Raw genomic sequence first — 8,986 nt, 5'->3', positions numbered from 1 at the left:
GACATTTAGGTGGTGATAAGTATAATAAAAGTATTTTCAACTTACATAAAGGAAACTCAAAATTTTCATGTTTTTTAAATTTCAAACCTAATTTCTTTAAAAGCAGACTGAGACTATTTTCATGCATTACTTCTGCTGGCTTGCCCTGGATAATTTTAGTGCTTAAGATAAATCCCAGTGTCTAAAAATCCCTACTTGTCTGTCAGCCCATTTCTATAGATACCAACAGAAGCACCTACATTGTTCAAGGTGCTGAGTATTTTGAATTTTACATTCATCAGGTCCCATAACCAAGTCTTGGCTTGAAGGGAAAAAAAAAATTAAGAAAAAGAGGCTTACACAGTTAAGTTGATGATCAAAATATTGATTAGCACAGCTTTGATGTGTTACTGGAATAACTCCAAAGAAGCTGTAGCAGAATGAGGAAAAAGCACAAAGGCAGGCATATTGTTCAGAGGTTTGGAGTGGTTCCCATGGTGGGGGTTGTCAGCTGCAGTTTTCAGCTTTGGGAAGAGGTACCAAGCAGGAGTGGAGGATGGAGGTTTATATAAAGGTATGTAAAACCATGACTGGCGTGGGAACAATTATTCATTATTTTCCTTGTAACTCAAAGAATGGCAGGCATGCAACAAAGCCATCAGGAAGCAGATCTAAAATAAATAAAATTACTTTGCAGTTTTCCAGCCAACGCCTAATTATATTGTGAAATTTGTTGCCACAGGATGTTTTGGATACTGAAAGTATGAATGGGTTCAAAAAACACTAGACAGATTTACAAAGGGCAAGCTATTCACAGCTATTAAAGACATAGATCTGTGTGCAATCTCTGGGCTAGGAAGGCCCAAAGGCAGCAGTGCTGAAAGGTAGAAGGGTTTATTGGGGCAGGATTTCTCAATGTCTGTTCTGCTCTTTTTCTCTTTCTTTCTTCCTTGGGATCCATTGCTGGGTGCATTCAGATACAAGACTTGATTAAATTTTTTGAGATTATTTTGGATAGAGGGACCAAACCTCAACTTTTCTCAAGGTGTTTGATTTTGAGTAGTTTCCTGGTAAGAATGAGCTTGAAAGAGAATTGATTAATTTGGAAAATTCTGGACAGGAATGCTGAAGTTTGTATTTGTCCTGGTTTAGGGCGAATTTGGGAGAAAGGACAGCCTAGGACAGTGTGACATCAGTAAAGCTTTTCCTCTGTGGACAGTGGTTAATTCACATTTTCATCTCTTTCTGTTGGATGAGGGTTTGGCTGCATCCAAAGCCTGAAGGCTTTATCTTTTCATTAGAAGGCAAAGAAAAACCCAATCTTTAACTCTGCCACAGCTATCCTGAAATAACTTTTATAAATCCTCACTCTCTAAGGATACTTCCTAGTCCTGTTACAGCTGAACTTAGAAGTTTCTATCTCATTGTTTGAAAGAAAAGCAAGACAGAGGGGTTTTCCCCCCAAGGATAGAAAAAAAATCCACAAAAAGTTAAATGGAGGAGTTCTGCTGTTCTATAATGCATAAGCATATGTTGCCACCTGGTGGGAATCCTCACATGGGTGAAATCACTTTACACTGGCATCAGTACAATAATGTGCATATAAAAATGTTTTTAGGATTCATCCCTTGATTTCATTGAGTTCATTAAAAAGGTATTAACTTGTGCTTCTCTTGTAATTTTCCCTCTCCCTCTTAGGAAACAGCAAACCCCTGTCATTTTGCAGAGTAAATGATGTCTTAAAATACATTTAAAATGTGATCATTTTATTTTTATGTGTTCCTTTTGTCTTTTCAGGACAGCCCAGAAACTTGCAAGATCTATGCCGAATTAAAATCCGACAGTGTATAGGCCTTCAAAACCTCAAACTGCTTGATGAACTACCCATTGCCAAGGTCATGAAAGACTACTTAAAACACAAATTTGATGATATCTGATATCCATGAAGAGAGGAACTGTGAGCAAGTTTAGTTCTATTCCAGATACTGAAGAGGCTTGTTGCCTTGCACAAAGTATATCCTATGCAAATTCTGATTTTTCTGTGAAGTCAGAAGGCAGGTATACACTTCCTTGGGTTTTTTTATACCACATGCTAGAAGGTCTTAATTTTTGGTTTCTTGGTCCAAGTTTACAAGGTCCAAGCTTTCTATACAATATTGCATTTTAAAAATTGCTGTTGGTTTTCTGTTTGTTTTCACATTATGTGTGCAGACTTGCTGTGGAGATGGAAGGCAGCCCCTCGAGGGAAGTGCTTGGTTTGAGTTGGCATGCTGAGCAATGATGCAAGAACATAAAAGTCTGGAAATCAAGGCACCAGTCCTGCAAAAGGATACAGATAGACCTCCAGAACCCTGTTTGTTGGGACCTCTGTCTCTGCCAGGTGTTTGTTTTTGCAGGACAGAGGGAAGAGGGGATAATTGACATGTCCTTGGGTACTGTATGAATATTATTTGGAAATTGAGGAAAAAAATGCAGTTACCCTGCTCAATTTGAGGGTCTATGGGTCTATACATTGGCTTGTTTTTTGGTTTTTTGGCATTTTTCTTTTCCTAATTACTGCAGTTGGGATGCCCAGAGAATTCAGGCCCTCTTTCCCAACATTCCCTGTTGAATGGGCTGTTTGTAAGTCTGTTTTTACCAGTGACAGTACACTACAGAGAGGCATGGCCTCTGTTTTTTTTACATTAACTTAAGAGGAAACAAATTTAGATTTTTTTTAAGCCAATGTATTCTGTTGCTCATGCAGTGCCTCCTGTGCAATAATCTCTCTGATGTATTTTCCCTTGATGTGTGATTCCCCCACTATTCCTCATTTAGGCTCAGTGCATTATTTGTGAGAGCAGGAGCTGCTGCCTCACTGTAGTGTTGGTATGACATTACAGAAATGATGCAGCAGCTCCTGTTCATTATTACTCCCTGAATTTCATGAATGTATAACCTGCTTTATTTCACTTTCAGTTGAGATTTTATCTACGGGTTCTCAGCCAAATTGTGTCCAAAAAAAAAAAAAGGGTAAATTGGCCAAACCGTTTGGTTTTAAAAGCAGTGTTGGGGGTGGGGATTGTTTTGACTGCTCTGAAATTCAGTTTGTTTCAGGTTAGAGAGTGGGAAGTGCACATAAGTTATTAACTAAGAAGACAAGCCCCACTGACATTGAGAGTTCAAATTTTGCAATTAATCTGAAAGCAGAAACTGAGAGGAGTGCTGAAATCTGGCTACTGAATGTGTCTTTCAAACCAGGTATTAAAAGATCTGTTGCAGAGTTTTGTTTCTGATCGTAGGAAAAAAATTAATTTCTTGATCAAAAGATTGGGCCAAAATGTGCAGTTGTTTCCCTCTTTATTTTCAAGGCATTACAGACTCAGCATAAGGTTCTTGCCAGTGTTCTCTGCTTTTATTTTGGCATCTGTCTGGCTCCAGAAGAGCCCCTCTGATAGTAGGAGTGCTTTTGTAGCAATTGCACCAACCGAAGTGGGAGATGAAAGGAATGATGATGGCTTTTAGTTTCACACTGTCACTTTCAAAATACTTAATGTTAAAAATAGGAAAAGCAAGGTAAGGCAGGTAAACTCGTATTATTTAACTCTGCTAGTTCCTTTTAATATTTGATAACCCTGGACTGCAGCTCCCTGAGAATGAACCTTATCACTGCTAATGGATGCATGGAACCATGGCAAGGAAGGAGGATTAGCTGTCCCTATTGTGGCTGGCATTGCATCAGGTCTGCAGACAATGAGGGATTTTGGAGATTCATGGCTCCCAGGGTTGGCAATGGGCTGTTGAACCTTTTTATCTCCAGCTTGTACTGGTTCAAGCCCAGCTGCTGGAGCAGTGACCAGGAGTTCACATCTCTGCTGTGTGAGTGAGCAAGTCCAGCCTAACACCCTGCACTGGCTTGTAGAGCTTGTGGTGCTTCCTCCTGGTTGTATCTGTGGAGCAGGGACGAGCTGTGAGCTGGAGTGCATGGCTCAAACCTCTTGGCCTCTGTGGAGGGAAGATCAGCCATTCCAATCTTTGAGCTCTCCAGTGCTGAGACAGGGCAAACTGGCAGGTTTTAACTCAAATCTTCCGTTTTCTGACATGAAATCAGGAGTTTAAAACTGTTTTCTTTAAAAAAACAACAAACAGAACAGACTTAGTATTGTTCACTACACTTGTAAGTTGGTCTAAACCAATGTCCTTCCCCAGTGGATTTTTACAGTAATATTTTCTAAGGTAATCTAGAGTATATTTTAGTTGCAATCTACATTAAGGCAAATTATTTGTTCTGTCTGTTGCTGTGACTGAAGAAAATTATGAAAGACTTTGTTGGTAACAAGAATGCTATTTAATGAAGAAATCTGTAATTCCATTATTTATTGTTTGAGGTTTGTTTTTTGGTTATTTCTTTTAAGCAACTGACATCTAAAAGGGAACACACATATGTTTCAGGCCAGTAAAAAGCCTTTCTTTTAAATTAATTTTCATCCTCTCCTCTCCCCAGGGTAGAGGGAAGCCCTCATCCTTTTTTGCAATGCTAAGCCATCTCTTGTAGCTGGTTTCTCACCTTAATTCTTGCAAAGCACCACAGCACATGTGGGTCTGAACCTACTGATAGTCCTGTGACTATCTCTGGTTATCCATGTGCTCAAGTGCAGATAAAGTGGGATTATTCATTGATAATCCTACCCAAATTTCAATAAGGGGGAATTTGGTCTTTTTTTTTAATTTTTTTCAATATTGTGCACAAATACTTTGGAGAACAAACTGACTTTTGTTTTTCATTTGGACTAGAATGTGGAAGGAGAAGTGCATAATAGAGACTTGTGATGTAGCCTCGTTCCGTTACCTTAAAATTCACGGTTGAACACTTTTAATAAACCTTAAAAAATTGGCAAACACACCAAAGAATCAATATGAGTAAAAGACTCTGATCATTAACAAACTGCAAACCTCATCCTTAAAAACAAAGCAGAAAGTTTTTGTAAATATTTATGTTTATAAATGTACAGCAGAGTAAGAGTGTTTTTTAGATTATTTAATTACCATATTTCTAAACTATTTACATTATAGACAATACTTGTTAGTTTGAAAAGCTCGAGTGGGTTGAGTGGGTTTGTTTTGTTTTGAGTTTGTTTTCTTTCTTCTTTTTTTTTTTTTTTTTTTTTTAAATTCACTATCACTCATGCTTGGAATAACTCTGGCTTCCTTGGGATAGCGTGGAAAATTCGTTTTTCTGGCTCTGGTTGGCAATCATAGGAGAACACATCTGGACAAACTCTTCAGATAAATACCCAGAGGCAAAAGAAAAGATATGGCATCTTTACAGGGATGGGCTGGTTTGGAGGAAAAAACCTGTCCACAAGTGCAGCTTCCATGCAATGCTGTGTTACCAATACCATCATGTATTTTGTTCTTCCTTTGCAATGTAAGTTTTTGCTTTGGGTCAATTTGAATTTAAAAAAAAAAAAGAAAAAAAAGAAAAAGAAAAAAGTTAAACCTGGTTAAAGCCTATTTTTGGTTTATGTTCTGTTTATTTCTAATGTAATGTTTTAATAACATAATACCACTTTACACATTTTCTCTTCATGTTTGTCTGTCTCTTCTGCTCCTGTTCCCTTCTCTGGGGTACATGCTTCTGTAATGCATTTGGGACTCAAAATGCCCCCACAAATGGGAGTTCAGATGTCTCATGAGTTGTAATGTGATTTTTTACCTGTAAATATGGACAAAACCCTCATAGAATATTTTGGGATGGAAGGGACCTTAAAGCTCATCCAGTCCCACCCCTGCCATGGTCAGGGACACCTTCCCCTGTCCCAGGTTGCTCCAAGCCCTGTCCAGCCTGGCCTTGGACACTTCCAGGGATCCAGGGGCAGCCACAGCTTCTCTGGGTACCTGTGCCAGGGCCTGCCCACCCTCCCAGTAAAACAAACCTCACCCTAGAGCTGGGCCTTGGAAGGGGGAACAAACTGCTCCTCAAGTGTGAGTGGTTGGGTTTTCCCTGCTCAGATACCAGCGCTGCCACTTCAGGCTTTTCTGACAGGTTCACCTTTTCTCCTCAAGCTCATGCACTGACCAAGATACAAAAATGACCAAACAGAGGCTGCATTTTAGGCTCTATTTACTACTGACAAAAAAGGGGGGTGGATATGAATATTCCTGACACACAAATAGAAACTGAAACGTTTGTGTTCAGTCATGAGAAAAACGTACAACCAAAAGTTGCAGTAAGGTTTTGGACTCTAAAAATTTGGAGAGGAAGGAGACTAGACTTCAAGACATTACTGCTAAAGGGTAGTAGGGGGGAAAAAAATGCTGTTTCCATTGCTCAGTAGCAAACTTCACAAACATCACTGGGAGAACATTCACTGTTCAACCAGCAGTTGTGTTTAGAGCTGCTGCTGATGGTTTCTAGCAGACTGGCCAGGCTTTGGCTGGGCTGTACTGAATGCTGTGCTAAAGACTTTGTTCCTGTTTATGTATCATATTTCCTGTATGAGTGTTCACTTGTGAAGTTTAAAACAATTAATGGCTAATGTTACTACTTGGAAAAACCTGATTTACAAGCTGTTGACAAATGATGTGTTTAGAATATACCATCTTTATATATATTGGTAGGAGTGGGTGATAGAGAAGTGTACTTATTTTATATGGCGAAACATGGGGTTTTTTTACCATAGTGAATAACAAAAAATTAGAACCTTTGAAAGAAAAATTATCAGAGCACACAACAGGCTCTGCTGTGTCTTTTCCCAGACAGACTGGAGTGAAGCATTTAAATTCTCTTTGCTCAAGTCTTTCCCCTCTGCTTTGGTTGGGGCTACCACTACCTCAAGGTTTTATCCTGTTCTGGAAATTGGAATAGACTAAAGTTTGCTTTTTCCTTCATCACTGGCACACTGAATCTCTGCTGTAGGATTCTTCTCCTTGACTTATTAGCCAAAGTAAAGCTCAGCATGTGATTGAATCCCAGGGCAATCAGAAACAAAGCAGGTATGTGCACTGCTTTATGAAACCATGCTACCAGGAGTTCTTCAGCCAGTGCATTCCCCAGGGAACCACAACGTGCAGCTGGAACAGCAAAACACTGGGCTCGAAAGCTCTGCTGACTTTTATTGGGATGTCTCCAGCTGTCTAGTGAAGAAGTCAGAGCTCCAGCTGTTTCCTCCACATCTGTGCTCTCAGGTGCTGCTGGCTGCTGTTTGTGAGGTCCCAGGTAAGTTCTGAATGTTGTCATGTTTGCAAGAAGGATGTTTGGCCATCTCCAGAGGTGCTTGTAAAGGGTCTGGAAGCATTTCTGAGCCTTCTTCAGACTTGCAGGTTTCTCATGTGGTTGAGTTGTGTACAATTAAAACAAGTGGGTTTGAGAGTGATGGGTGCTACAGGGTCAGTATTTCCCTCACTTTTGCCTTTATGTTTTTACAGACCCCTCAGCATCCATTAAATAGTCCTAAAAGGAGTGAGAAAGATGAATTAAAAGAAGCTTATGGGCAATAGGTTATACAAGAGTAAATACTTTTAGGAGAAAATGTAGGTCTGTAAGTAACTGATCTACCACAAAATCATCTATTTCTTAAAGACCACAAAATTTGCCGTAATTCTTCTATTCTGACTTGCAAAAATAGAGTTTATTTTCAGTCTTAGTAGACTCCAAATAGATAATCTGTTCTGTGTCGAGTAACTGGAAGTTAATGGATGTGTTCTACTAAATTGTCCTAATTTCTGACTTGGACCATTGTAACTTCACTGAAGGTGGTGGTTACTCAACATTTAATCTGTTGTGAAAGAGCAAATAATTGCTTTGAATGGTCACCTTGCAGTCCTGCTCCTTGTTTTATGGCCTAATGAGGAGAGTATTTTTGGAAGGTTTTTGTGAAACACTTTGTGAAGGAGCACTAGGAGGGATTCTGGAGTTCAAGCCAACTTTATAAGCAACCAGCCAACAATTTTATTTTTCCCCTGAAAACATTGCCTGTTTTGCTAGAGTTACTTAAACTCTGATATCTAGTCCTGAGCTGGTGAGAAATTTGAGTTTAATGTTCCATTCCATATATTGACAAACAGCAGATTGATGTAGATCTACAATGAAATGTAAACTCATTTTATTTTAAATAATTAATTTTTAAGCCATTAGAGATTAAATTTTATATATATTAGCATAACAGCAGATTCTTACATTCTTTGCTGAGAGTGTGACTGCTTGCAGTCTGCATTCACAGTACCAGGTGCTGAGTTTGAATAGCATCTCTGGATGCTCTGGGTCTGGAACTATCAGATCTGCCCTTGTCCATGATAAGATTTAGGATGATGCTGGAATATGTTATTGTCCATGTCTTGTCCACCTACAGGCCAATACAAGTGGCATTTTTAGGTTCTCAACTGTTCCTACTTGACTACAGCATTTGCATGGAGTAGTAGAAATTTAGACTCAGCTTCATCTAATGCTTGATTTTCAAACCTCAGAGTACCCAAGTGCAGGATGTGGGTTACTGAAAATGTCTTCCAAGCTGTGTCTGTCTCGAGCAGCCCAACTTGAGATCCATCTCCTGGCTCTCTTGGATATTGCTCCTCTCATAATGGCTTTTAATATAGCTGCTAGGAGGCAAAACCAAATGATTTTTAGAGAGCAGTCAGTCTGAAAATAAAGTGCCCAGGATGTTTGGTAAGAGGGTGAAGTTTAGATGTGTGTGGGATTGTGTGAGGGAGAGAGCAGAAAATGTGCCTTTTGATCTTACAGAAATGTTTGGTATGTGGGTTGTTGGGCTTAGAAGTTTGAACGTCCTTAATATAAAATAATCTGTGTGAGTATTTGAGTCTGTTCCTTTTCAACTTTGTGTGAGTTATTTAATGGTTAGTGAGCCAGAAAAAAATCACTTTTCTGCTGGTTCAGGCACCCTCCTGATGAGTGGAAGGCTTGAATTAAAAGTTCCCACTCTGAACCAGGCAAAGCAATTAAGGATGGGGATTTGTACTCACATTCCCACCTTTTAGTGCTGTGGTTACAGGTTTGTTAAAACTGTGCCAC

Source organism: Ammospiza nelsoni, chromosome 14, assembly GCF_027579445.1.
Source record: "Ammospiza nelsoni isolate bAmmNel1 chromosome 14, bAmmNel1.pri, whole genome shotgun sequence".
Lineage (NCBI taxonomy): Eukaryota > Metazoa > Chordata > Aves > Passeriformes > Passerellidae > Ammospiza > Ammospiza nelsoni.
The sequence above is the reverse complement of the archived record's forward strand: the minus strand, read 5'-3'. Positions refer to the sequence as shown.